We start from the raw sequence: 15,680 nt of genomic DNA, 5'->3' as shown, positions 1-15,680 counted from the left end.
TTAAAATTCACTAATGTTGATCCTGGACCATCAAGATTATGAATTCACTAATGTTGATCCTGAACCATTAACATTAAAATTCACTAATGTTGATCCTGGACCATCAAGATTAAAATTCACTAATGTTGATCCTGGACCATCAAGAATAAAATTCACTAATGTTGATCCTGGACCATCAAGAATAAAATTCACTAATGTTGATCTTGGACCATCAAGATTAAAATTCACTAATGTTGATCCTGCACCATCAAGATTATGAATTCACTAATGTTGATCCTGGACCATCAAGATTAAAACTCACTAATGTTGATCCTGGACCATCAAGATTAAAATTCACTAATGTTGATTCTGGACCATCAAGATTAAAATTCACCAATGTTGATCCTGGACCATCAAGATTAAAATTCACCAATGTTGATCCTGGACCATCGAGATAAAGATTCACTAATGTTGATCCTGGACCATCAAGATTAAAATTCACCAATGTTGATCCTGGACCATCAAGATTAAAATTCACTAATGTTGATTCTGGACCATCAAGATTATGAATTCACTAATGTTGATCCTGGACCATCAAGTTTAAAATTCACTAATGTTGATCCTGGACCATCAAGATTAAAATTCACTAATGTTGATCCTGGACCATCAAGATTAAAGTTCACCAATGTTGATCCGGGACCATCAAGATTAAAATTCACTAATGTTGATCCTGGACCATCAAGTTTAAAATTCACTAATGTTGATCCTGGACCATCAAGAATAAAATTTACTAATGTTGATCCTGGACCATCAAGTTTATAAAATAACTAATGTTGATCCTGGACCATCAAGTTTATAAAATCACTAATGTTGATCCTGGACCATCAAGATTAAAACTCACTAATGTTGATACTGGACCATCAAGATTAAAATTCAGTAATGTTGATCCTGGACCATCAAGTTTAAATTTCACTAATGTTGATGCTGGACCATCAAGATTAAAACTCACTAATGTTAATCCTGGACCATCAAGTTTATAAAATTACTAATATTGATCCTGGACAATCAAGTTTGTAAAATCACTAATGTTGATCCTGGACCATCAAGATTAAAATTCACTGATGTTGATCCTGGACCATCAAGATTAAAATTCACTAATGTTGATCCTGGACCATCAAGATTAAAATTCACTAATGTTGATGCTGGACCATCAAGATTATGAATTTACTAATGTTGATCCTGGACCATCAAGTTTAAAATTCACTAATGTTGATCCTGGACCATCAAGTTTAAAACTCACTAATGTTGATCCTGGACCATCAAGAAAAAATTCTCTAATATTGATCCTGGACCATCAAGATTAAAACTCACTAATGTTGATCCTGGACCATCAAGATTAAAATTCACTAATGTTGATCCTGGACCATCAAGATTAAAATTCACTAATGTTGATCCTGGACCATCAAGGTTAAAATTCACTAATGTTGATCCTGGACCATCAAGTTTAAAATTCACTAATGTTGATCCTGGACCATCAAGAATAAAATTTACTAATGTTGATCCTGGACCATCAAGATTAAAACTCACTGATGTTGATCCTGGACCATCAAGATTATGAATTCACTAATGTTGATCCTGGACCATCAAGATTATGAATTCACTAATGTTGATCCTGGACCATCAAGATTAAAATTTACTAATGCTGATCCTGGACCATCAAGATTATGAATTCACTAATGTTGATCCTGGACCATCAAGATAAAAATTCACCAATGTTGATCCTTTACCATCAAGATTAAAATTCACTGATGTTGATCCTGGACCATCAAGATTAAAATTCACTAATGTTGATCCTGGACCATCAAGATTAAAATTCACTAATGTTGATCCTGGACCATCAAGTTTAAAATTCACTAATGTTGATCCTGGACCATAAAGATTATGAATTCACAAATGTTGATCCTGGACCATCAATAATATGAATTCACTAATGTTGATCCTGGACCATCAAGATTAAAATTCACTAATGCTGATCCTGGACCATCAAGATTATGAATTCACTAATGTTGATCCTGGACCATCAAGATTAAAATTCACTAATGTTGATCCTGGACCATCAAGATTAAAATTCACTAATGTTGATCCTGGACCATCAAGATTAAAATTCACTAATGTTGATCCTGTACCATCAAGATTAAAATTCACTAATGTTGATCCTGGACCATCAAGTTTATAAATTCACTAATGTTGATCCTGGACCATCAAGTTTATAAATTCACTAATGTTGATCCTGGACCATCAAGATTAAAATTCACTAATGTTGAACCTGGACCATCAAGATTAAAATTCACTAATGTTGATCCTGGACCATCAAGAATAAAATTCACTAATGTTGATCCTGGACCATCAAGTTTATAAATTCACTAATGTTGATCCTGGACCATTAAGATTAAAATTCACTAATGTTGATCCTGGACCATCAAGTTTATAAAATCACTAATTTTGATCCTGGACCATCAAGTTTAAAATTCACTAATGTTGATCCTGGACCATCAAGTTTAAAATTCACTAATGTTGATTCTGGACCATCAAGTTTAAAATTCACTAATGTTGATCCTGGACCATCAAGATTAAAATTCACTAATGTTGATCCTGGACCATCAAGTTTAAAATTCACTAATGTTGATACTGGACCATCAAGATTAAAATTCACCAATGTTGATCCTGGACCATCAAGATTAAAATTCACTAATGTAGATCCCGGACCATCAAGATTAAAATTCACTAATGCTGATCCTGGACCATCAAGATTAAAATTCACTAATGTTGATCCTGGACCATCAAGATGATAAAATCCCTAATGTTGATCCTGGACCATCAAGATTAAATGTCACTAATGCTGATCCTGGACCATCAAGTTTATAAAATCACTAATGTTGATCCTGGACCATCAACGTTAAAATTCACTAATGTTGATCCTGGACCATCAAGATTAAAACTCACTAATGTTGATCCGGGACCATCAAGTTTATAAAATCACTAATGTTGATCCTGGACCATCAACGTTAAAATTCACTAATGTTGATCCTGGACCATCAAGATTAAAACTCACTAATGTTGATCCGGGACCATCAAGTTTATAAAATAACTATTGTTGATCCTGGACCATCAAGTTTATAAAATCACTAATGTTGATCCTGGACCATCAAGTTTATAAAATCAGTGATGTTGATCCTGGACCATCAAGATTAAAACTCACTAATGTTGATCCTGGACCATCAAGTTTAAATTTCACTAATGTTGATGCTGGACCATTAAGATTAAAACTCACTAATGTTGATCCTGGACCATCAAGATTAAAATTCACCAATGTTGATCTTGGACCATCAAGAATAAAATTCACTGATGTTGATCCTGGACCATCAAGATTAAAGTTCACCAATGTTGATCCTGGACCATCAAGATTAAAATTCACTAATGTTGATCCTGGACCATCAAGATTAAAATACAGCAATGTTGATCCTGGACCATCAAGATTAAAATTCACTAATGTTGATCCTGGACCATCAAGTTTAAAACTCACTAATGTTGATCCTGGACCGTCAAGTTTAAAATTCACTAATGTTGATCCTGGACCATCAAGATTAAAAATCACTAATGTTGATCCTGGACCATCAAGTTTAAAATTCACTAATGTTGATCCTGGACCATCAAGATTAAAACTCACTAATGTTGATCCTGGACCATAAAGTTTAAAACTCACTAATGTTGATCCTGGACCATCAAGATTAACATTCACTAATGTTGATCCTGGACCATCAAGGTTAAAATTCACTAATGTTGATCCTGGACCATCAAGTTTAAAATTCACTAATGTTGATCCTGGACCATCAAGAATAAAATTTACTAATGTTGATCCTGGACCATCAAGATTAAAATTCACTGATGTTGATCCTGGACCATCAAGATTATGAATTCACTAATGTTGATCCTGGCCCATCAATATTATGAATTCACTAATGTTGATCCTGGACCCTCAAGTTTAAAATTCACTAATGTTGATCCTGGACCATCAAGATTAAAGTTCACTAATGTTGATCCTGGACCAAGTTTAAAATTCACTAATGTTGATCCTGGACCATCAAGATTAAAATTCACCAATGTTGATCCTGGACCATCAAGATTAAAATTCACTAATGTTGATCCTGGACCATCAAGATTAAAGTTCACCAATGTTGATCCTGGACCATCAAGATTAAAATTCACTAATGTTGATCCTGGACCATCAAGTTTAAAATTCACTAATGTTGATCCTGGACCATCAAGATTAAAATTTACTAATGTTGATCCTGGACCATAAAGATTATGAATTCACTAATGTTGATCCTGGACCATCAAGATTAAAATTCACTAATGTTGATCCTGGACCATCAAGTTTATAAATTCACTAATGTTGATCCTGGACCATCAAGATTAAAATTCACTAATGTTGATCCTGGACCATCAAGATTAAAATTCACTAATGTTGATCCTGGACCATCAAGAATAAAATTCACTAATGTTGATCCTGGACCATCAAGTTTATAAAATCACTAATGTTGATCCTGGACCATCAAGATTAAAATTCACTAATGTTGATCCTGGACCATCAAGATTAAAATTCAATAATGTTGATCCTGGACCATCAAGTTTATAAAATCACTAATTTTGATCCTGGACCATCAAGTTTATAAAATCACTAATGTTGATCCTGGACCATCAAGTTTAAAATTCACTAATGTTGATCCTGGACCATCAAGATAAAAATTCAATAATGTTGATCCTTGACCATCAAGATTAAAATTCACTAATGTTGATCCTGGACCATCAAGAATAACTTTTACTAATGTTGATCCTGGACCATCAAGTTTATGAATTCACTAATGTTGATCCTGGACCATCAAGATTAAAATTCACTAATGTTGATCCTGGACCATCAAGTTTATAAAATCACTATTGTTGATCCTGGACCATCAAGTTTATAAAATCACTAATGTTGATCCTGGACCATCAACGTTAAAATTCACTAATGTTGATCCTGGACCATCAAGATTAAAACTCACTAATGTTGATCCTGGACCATCAAGATTATGAATTCACTAATGTTGATCCTGGACCATCAACGTTAAAATTCACTAATGTTGATCCTGGACCATCAAGTTTAAAATTCACTAATGTTGATCCTGGACCATCAACGTTTAAAATTCACTAATGTTGATCCTGGACCATCAAGATTAAAACTCACTAATGTTGATCCTGGACCATAAAGTTTAAAACTCACTAATGTTGATCCTGGACCATCAAGATTAAAATTCACTAATGTTGATCCTGGACCATCAAGATTAAAGTTCACCAATGTTGATCCTGGACCATCAAGATTAAAATACACTAATGTTGATCCTGGACAATCAAGTTTAAAATTCACTAATGTTGATCCTGGACCATCAAGTTTAAAACTCACTAATGTTGATCCTGGACCATCAAGATTAAAATTCACTAATGTTGATCCTGGACCATCAAGTTTAAAATTCACTAATGTTGATCCTGGACCATCAAGATTAAAATTCACTAATGTTGATCCTGGACCATCAAGATTAAAATTCACTAATGTTGATCCTGGACCATTAAGATTATGAACTCACTAATGTTGATCCTGGACTATCAAGATTAAAACTCATTAATGTTGATCCTGGACCATCAAGATTAAAATTCACTAATGTTGATCCTGGACCATTAAGATTGAAATTCACTAATGTTGATCCTGGACCATCAAGATTAAAATTCACCAATGTTGATCCTGGACCATCAAGTTTAAAATTCACTAATGTTGATCCTGGACCATCAAGAATAAAATTTACTAATGTTGATCCTGGACCATCAAGATTATGAATTCACTAATGTTGATCCTGGACCATCAAGTTTAAAATTCACTAATGTTGATCCTGGACCATCAAGATTAAAATTCACCAATGTTGATCCTGGACCATCAAGATTATGAATTCACTAATGTTGATCCTGGACCATCAAGATTAATATTCACTAATGTTGATCCTGGACCATCAAGATCATGAATTCACTAATGTTAATCCTGGACCATCAAGATTAAAATTCACCAATGTTGATTCTGGACCATCAAGATTAAAATTCACTGATGTTGATCCTGGACCATCAAGATTAAAATTCACTAATGTCGATCCTGGACCATCAAGATTATGAATTCACTAATGTTGATCCTGGACCATCAAGTTTAAAATTCACTAATGGTGATCCTGGACCATCAAGATTAAAATTCACTAATGTTGATCCTGGACCATTAAGATTATGAACTCACTAATGTTGATCCTGGACCATCAAGAATCAAACTCACTATTGTTGATCCTGGACCATCAAGTTTAAAATTCACTAATGTTGATCCTGGACCATCAAGATTATGAATTCACTAATGTTGATCCTGAACCATTAACATTAAAATTCACTAATGTTGATCCTGGACCATCAAGATTAAAATTCACTAATGTTGATCCTGGACCATCAAGAATAAAATTCACTAATGTTGATCCTGGACCATCAAGAATAAAATTCACTAATGTTGATCTTGGACCATCAAGATTAAAATTCACTAATGTTGATCCTGCACCATCAAGATTATGAATTCACTAATGTTGATCCTGGACCATCAAGATTAAAACTCACTATTGTTGATCCTGGACCATCAAGATTAAAATTCACTAATGTTGATTCTGGACCATCAAGATTAAAATTCACCAATGTTGATCCTGGACCATCAAGATTAAAATTCACCAATGTTGATCCTGGACCATCGAGATAAAGATTCACTAATGTTGATCCTGGACCATCAAGATTAAAATTCACCAATGTTGATCCTGGACCATCAAGATTAAAATTCACTAATGTTGATTCTGGACCATCAAGATTATGAATTCACTAATGTTGATCCTGGACCATCAAGTTTAAAATTCACTAATGTTGATCCTGGACCATCAAGATTAAAATTCACTAATGTTGATCCTGGACCATCAAGATTAAAGTTCACCAATGTTGATCCGGGACCATCAAGATTAAAATTCACTAATGTTGATCCTGGACCATCAAGTTTAAAATTCACTAATGTTGATCCTGGACCATCAAGAATAAAATTTACTAATGTTGATCCTGGACCATCAAGTTTATAAAATAACTAATGTTGATCCTGGACCATCAAGTTTATAAAATCACTAATGTTGATCCTGGACCATCAAGTTTATAAAATCACTAATGTTGATCCTGGACCATCAAGATTAAAACTCACTAATGTTGATACTGGACCATCAAGATTAAAATTCAGTAATGTTGATCCTGGACCATCAAGTTTAAATTTCACTAATGTTGATGCTGGACCATCAAGATTAAAACTCACTAATGTTAATCCTGGACCATCAAGTTTATAAAATTACTAATATTGATCCTGGACAATCAAGTTTGTAAAATCACTAATGTTGATCCTGGACCATCAAGATTAAAATTCACTGATGTTGATCCTGGACCATCAAGATTAAAATTCACTAATGTTGATCCTGGACCATCAAGATTAAAATTCACTAATGTTGATGCTGGACCATCAAGATTATGAATTTACTAATGTTGATCCTGGACCATCAAGTTTAAAATTCACTAATGTTGATCCTGGACCATCAAGTTTAAAACTCACTAATGTTGATCCTGGACCATCAAGAAAAAATTCTCTAATATTGATCCTGGACCATCAAGATTAAAACTCACTAATGTTGATCCTGGACCATCAAGATTAAAATTCACTAATGTTGATCCTGGACCATCAAGATTAAAATTCACTAATGTTGATCCTGGACCATCAAGGTTAAAATTCACTAATGTTGATCCTGGACCATCAAGTTTAAAATTCACTAATGTTGATCCTGGACCATCAAGAATAAAATTTACTAATGTTGATCCTGGACCATCAAGATTAAAATTCACTGATGTTGATCCTGGACCATCAAGATTATGAATTCACTGATGTTGATCCTGGACCATCAAGATTATGAATTCACTAATGTTGATCCTGGACCATCAAGATTATGAATTCACTAATGTTGATCCTGGACCATCAAGATTAAAATTTACTAATGCTGATCCTGGACCATCAAGATTATGAATTCACTAATGTTGATCCTGGACCATCAAGATAAAAATTCACCAATGTTGATCCTTTACCATCAAGATTAAAATTCACTGATGTTGATCCTGGACCATCAAGATTAAAATTCACTAATGTTGATCCTGGACCATCAAGATTAAAATTCACTAATGTTGATCCTGGACCATCAAGTTTAAAATTCACTAATGTTGATCCTGGACCATAAAGATTATGAATTCACAAATGTTGATCCTGGACCATCAATAATATGAATTCACTAATGTTGATCCTGGACCATCAAGATTAAAATTCACTAATGCTGATCCTGGACCATCAAGATTATGAATTCACTAATGTTGATCCTGGACCATCAAGATTAAAATTCACTAATGTTGATCCTGGACCATCAAGATTAAAATTCACTAATGTTGATCCTGTACCATCAAGATTAAAATTCACTAATGTTGATCCTGGACCATCAAGTTTATAAATTCACTAATGTTGATCCTGGACCATCAAGTTTATAAATTCACTAATGTTGATCCTGGACCATCAAGATTAAAATTCACTAATGTTGAACCTGGACCATCAAGATTAAAATTCACTAATGTTGATCCTGGACCATCAAGAATAAAATTCACTAATGTTGATCCTGGACCATCAAGTTTATAAATTCACTAATGTTGATCCTGGACCATTAAGATTAAAATTCACTAATGTTGATCCTGGACCATCAAGTTTATAAAATCACTAATTTTGATCCTGGACCATCAAGTTTAAAATTCACTAATGTTGATCCTGGACCATCAAGTTTAAAATTCACTAATGTTGATTCTGGACCATCAAGTTTAAAATTCACTAATGTTGATCCTGGACCATCAAGATTAAAATTCACTAATGTTGATCCTGGACCATCAAGTTTAAAATTCACTAATGTTGATACTGGACCATCAAGATTAAAATTCACCAATGTTGATCCTGGACCATCAAGATTAAAATTCACTAATGTAGATCCCGGACCATCAAGATTAAAATTCACTAATGCTGATCCTGGACCATCAAGATTAAAATTCACTAATGTTGATCCTGGACCATCAAGATGATAAAATCCCTAATGTTGATCCTGGACCATCAAGATTAAATGTCACTAATGCTGATCCTGGACCATCAAGTTTATAAAATCACTAATGTTGATCCTGGACCATCAACGTTAAAATTCACTAATGTTGATCCTGGACCATCAAGATTAAAACTCACTAATGTTGATCCGGGACCATCAAGTTTATAAAATCACTAATGTTGATCCTGGACCATCAACGTTAAAATTCACTAATGTTGATCCTGGACCATCAAGATTAAAACTCACTAATGTTGATCCGGGACCATCAAGTTTATAAAATAACTAATGTTGATCCTGGACCATCAAGTTTATAAAATCACTAATGTTGATCCTGGACCATCAAGTTTATAAAATCAGTGATGTTGATCCTGGACCATCAAGATTAAAACTCACTAATGTTGATCCTGGACCATCAAGTTTAAATTTCACTAATGTTGATGCTGGACCATTAAGATTAAAACTCACTAATGTTGATCCTGGACCATCAAGATTAAAATTCACCAATGTTGATCTTGGACCATCAAGAATAAAATTCACTGATGTTGATCCTGGACCATCAAGATTAAAGTTCACCAATGTTGATCCTGGACCATCAAGATTAAAATTCACTAATGTTGATCCTGGACCATCAAGATTAAAATACAGCAATGTTGATCCTGGACCATCAAGATTAAAATTCACTAATGTTGATCCTGGACCATCAAGTTTAAAACTCACTAATGTTGATCCTGGACCGTCAAGTTTAAAATTCACTAATGTTGATCCTGGACCATCAAGATTAAAAATCACTAATGTTGATCCTGGACCATCAAGTTTAAAATTCACTAATGTTGATCCTGGACCATCAAGATTAAAACTCACTAATGTTGATCCTGGACCATAAAGTTTAAAACTCACTAATGTTGATCCTGGACCATCAAGATTAACATTCACTAATGTTGATCCTGGACCATCAAGGTTAAAATTCACTAATGTTGATCCTGGACCATCAAGTTTAAAATTCACTAATGTTGATCCTGGACCATCAAGAATAAAATTTACTAATGTTGATCCTGGACCATCAAGATTAAAATTCACTGATGTTGATCCTGGACCATCAAGATTATGAATTCACTAATGTTGATCCTGGCCCATCAATATTATGAATTCACTAATGTTGATCCTGGACCCTCAAGTTTAAAATTCACTAATGTTGATCCTGGACCATCAAGATTAAAGTTCACTAATGTTGATCCTGGACCAAGTTTAAAATTCACTAATGTTGATCCTGGACCATCAAGATTAAAATTCACCAATGTTGATCCTGGACCATCAAGATTAAAATTCACTAATGTTGATCCTGGACCATCAAGATTAAAGTTCACCAATGTTGATCCTGGACCATCAAGATTAAAATTCACTAATGTTGATCCTGGACCATCAAGTTTAAAATTCACTAATGTTGATCCTGGACCATCAAGATTAAAATTTACTAATGTTGATCCTGGACCATAAAGATTATGAATTCACTAATGTTGATCCTGGACCATCAAGATTAAAATTCACTAATGTTGATCCTGGACCATCAAGTTTATAAATTCACTAATGTTGATCCTGGACCATCAAGATTAAAATTCACTAATGTTGATCCTGGACCATCAAGATTAAAATTCACTAATGTTGATCCTGGACCATCAAGAATAAAATTCACTAATGTTGATCCTGGACCATCAAGTTTATAAATTCACTAATGTTGATCCTGGACCATCAAGATTAAAATTCAATAATGTTGATCCTGGACCATCAAGTTTATAAAATCACTAATTTTGATCCTGGACCATCAAGTTTATAAAATCACTAATGTTGATCCTGGACCATCAAGTTTAAAATTCACTAATGTTGATCCTGGACCATCAAGATAAAAATTCAATAATGTTGATCCTTGACCATCAAGATTAAAATTCACTAATGTTGATCCTGGACCATCAAGAATAACTTTTACTAATGTTGATCCTGGACCATCAAGTTTATGAATTCACTAATGTTGATCCTGGACCATCAAGATTAAAATTCACTAATGTTGATCCTGGACCATCAAGTTTATAAAATCACTATTGTTGATCCTGGACCATCAAGTTTATAAAATCACTAATGTTGATCCTGGACCATCAACGTTAAAATTCACTAATGTTGATCCTGGACCATCAAGATTAAAACTCACTAATGTTGATCCTGGACCATCAAGATTATGAATTCACTAATGTTGATCCTGGACCATCAACGTTAAAATTCACTAATGTTGATCCTGGACCATCAAGTTTAAAATTCACTAATGTTGATCCTGGACCATAAAGTTTAAAACTCACTAATGTTGATCCTGGACCATCAAGATTAAAATTCACTAATGTTGATCCTGGACCATCAAGATTAAAGTTCACCAATGTTGATCCTGGACCATCAAGATTAAAATACACTAATGTTGATCCTGGACAATCAAGTTTAAAATTCACTAATGTTGATCCTGGACCATCAAGTTTAAAACTCACTAATGTTGATCCTGGACCATCAAGATTAAAATTCACTAATGTTGATCCTGGACCATCAAGAATAAAATTCACTAATGTTGATCCTGGACCATCAAGAATAAAATTCACTAATGTTGATCTTGGACCATCAAGATTAAAATTCACTAATGTTGATCCTGCACCATCAAGATTATGAATTCACTAATGTTGATTCTGGACCATCAAGATTAAAATTCACCAATGTTGATCCTGGACCATCGAGATAAAGATTCACTAATGTTGATCCTGGACCATCAAGATTAAAATTCACCAATGTTGATCCTGGACCATCAAGATTAAAATTCACTAATGTTGATTCTGGACCATCAAGATTATGAATTCACTAATGTTGATCCTGGACCATCAAGTTTAAAATTCACTAATGTTGATCCTGGACCATCAAGATTAAAATTCACTAATGTTGATCCTGGACCATCAAGATTAAAGTTCACCAATGTTGATCCGGGACCATCAAGATTAAAATTCACTAATGTTGATCCTGGACCATCAAGATTAAAATTCACTAATGTTGATCCTGGACCATCAAGAATAAAATTCACTAATGTTGATCCTGGACCATCAAGAATAAAATTCACTAATGTTGATCTTGGACCATCAAGATTAAAATTCACTAATGTTGATCCTGCACCATCAAGATTATGAATTCACTAATGTTGATCCTGGACCATCAAGATTAAAACTCACTAATGTTGATCCTGGACCATCAAGATTAAAATTCACTAATGTTGATTCTGGACCATCAAGATTAAAATTCACCAATGTTGATTCTGGACCATCAAGATTAAAATTCACCAATGTTGATCCTGGACCATCGAGATAAAGATTCACTAATGTTGATCCTGGACCATCAAGATTAAAATTCACTAATGTTGATCCTGGACCATCAAGATTAAAATTCACTAATGTTGATCCTGGACCATCAAGAATAAAATTCACTAATGTTGATCCTGGACCATCAAGTTTATAAATTCACTAATGTTGATCCTGGACCATCAAGATTAAAATTCACTAATGTTGATCCTGGACCATCAAGTTTATAAAATCACTAATTTTGATCCTGGACCATCAAGTTTATAAAATCACTAATGTTGATCCTGGACCATCAAGTTTAAAATTCACTAATGTTGATCCTGGACCATCAAGATAAAAATTCAATAATGTTGATCCTTGACCATCAAGATTAAAATTCACTAATGTTGATCCTGGACCATCAAGAATAACTTTTACTAATGTTGATCCTGGACCATCAAGTTTATGAATTCACTAATGTTGATCCTGGACCATCAAGATTAAAATTCACTAATGTTGATCCTGGACCATCAAGTTTATAAAATCACTATTGTTGATCCTGGACCATCAAGTTTATAAAATCACTAATGTTGATCCTGGACCATCAACGTTAAAATTCACTAATGTTGATCCTGGACCATCAAGATTAAAACTCACTAATGTTGATCCTGGACCATCAAGATTATGAATTCACTAATGTTGATCCTGGACCATCAACGTTAAAATTCACTAATGTTGATCCTGGACCATCAAGTTTAAAATTCACTAATGTTGATCCTGGACCATCAACGTTTAAAATTCACTAATGTTGATCCTGGACCATCAAGATTAAAACTCACTAATGTTGATCCTGGACCATAAAGTTTAAAACTCACTAATGTTGATCCTGGACCATCAAGATTAAAATTCACTAATGTTGATCCTGGACCATCAAGATTAAAGTTCACCAATGTTGATCCTGGACCATCAAGATTAAAATACACTAATGTTGATCCTGGACAATCAAGTTTAAAATTCACTAATGTTGATCCTGGACCATCAAGTTTAAAACTCACTAATGTTGATCCTGGACCATCAAGATTAAAATTCACTAATGTTGATCCTGGACCATCAAGTTTAAAATTCACTAATGTTGATCCTTGACCATCAAGATTAAAATTCACTAATGTTGATCCTGGACCATCAAGAATAAAATTCACTAATGTTGATCATGGACCATCAAGAATAAAATTCACTAATGTTGATCTTGGACCATCAAGATTAAAATTCACTAATGTTGATCCTGCACCATCAAGATTATGAATTCACTAATGTTGATCCTGGACCATCAAGATTAAAACTCACTAATGTTGATCCTGGACCATCAAGATTAAAATTCACTAATGTTGATTCTGGACCATCAAGATTAAAATTCACCAATGTTGATTCTGGACCATCAAGATTAAAATTCACCAATGTTGATCCTGGACCATCGAGATAAAGATTCACTAATGTTGATCCTGGACCATCAAGATTAAAATTCACCAATGTTGATCCTGGACCATCAAGATTAAAATTCACTAATGTTGATTCTGGACCATCAAGATTATGAATTCACTAATGTTGATCCTGGACCATCAAGTTTAAAATTCACTAATGTTGATCCTGGACCATCAAGATTAAAATTCACTAATGTTGATCCTGGACCATCAAGATTAAAGTTCACCAATGTTGATCCGGGACCATCAAGATTAAAATTCACTAATGTTGATCCTGGACCATCAAGATTAAAATTCACTAATGTTGATCCTGGACCATCAAGAATAAAATTCACTAATGTTGATCCTGGACCATCAAGAATAAAATTCACTAATGTTGATCTTGGACCATCAAGATTAAAATTCACTAATGTTGATCCTGCACCATCAAGATTATGAATTCACTAATGTTGATCCTGGACCATCAAGATTAAAACTCACTAATGTTGATCCTGGACCATCAAGATTAAAATTCACTAATGTTGATTCTGGACCATCAAGATTAAAATTCACCAATGTTGATTCTGGACCATCAAGATTAAAATTCACCAATGTTGATCCTGGACCATCGAGATAAAGATTCACTAATGTTGATCCTGGACCATCAAGATTAAAATTCACCAATGTTGATCCTGGACCATCAAGATTAAAATTCACTAATGTTGATTCTGGACCATCAAGATTATGAATTCACTAATGTTGATCCTGGACCATCAAGTTTAAAATTCACTAATGTTGATCCTGGACCATCAAGATTAAAATTCACTAATGTTGATCCTGGACCATCAAGATTAAAGTTCACCAATGTTGATCCGGGACCATCAAGATTAAAATTCACTAATGTTGATCCTGGACCATCAAGTTTAAAATTCACTAATGTTGATCCTGGACCATCAAGAATAAAATTTACTAATGTTGATCCTGGACCATCAAGTTTATAAAATAACTAATGTTGATCCTGGACCATCAAGTTTAAAAAAACACTAATGTTGATCCTGGACCATCAAGTTTATAAAATCACTAATGTTGATCCTGGACCATCAAGATTAAAACTCACTAATGTTGATACTGGACCATCAAGATTAAAATTCAGTAATGTTGATCCTGGACCATCAAGTTTAAATTTCACTAATGTTGATGCTGGACCATCAAGATTAAAACTCACTAATGTTAATCCTGGACCACCAAGATTAAAATTCACTAATGTTGATCCTGGACCATCAAGTTTAAAATTCACTTATGTTGATCCTGGACCATGAATATTAAAATTCACCAATGTTGATCCTGGACCATCAAGATTAAAATTCACTAATGTTGATCCTGGACCATCAAGAATAAAATTCACTAATGTTGATCCTGGACCATCAAGTTTATAAAATTACTAATATTGATCCTGGACAATCAAGTTTGTAAAATCACTAATGTTGATCCTGGACCATCAAGATTAAAATTCACTGATGTTGATCCTGGACCATCAAGATTAAAATTCACTAATGTTGATCCTGGACCATCAAGAT

This window comes from Danio rerio, chromosome 19 (assembly GCF_049306965.1).
Source record: "Danio rerio strain Tuebingen ecotype United States chromosome 19, GRCz12tu, whole genome shotgun sequence".
Taxonomy (NCBI): domain Eukaryota; kingdom Metazoa; phylum Chordata; class Actinopteri; order Cypriniformes; family Danionidae; genus Danio; species Danio rerio.
Note: the sequence above shows the minus strand (reverse complement) of the source record.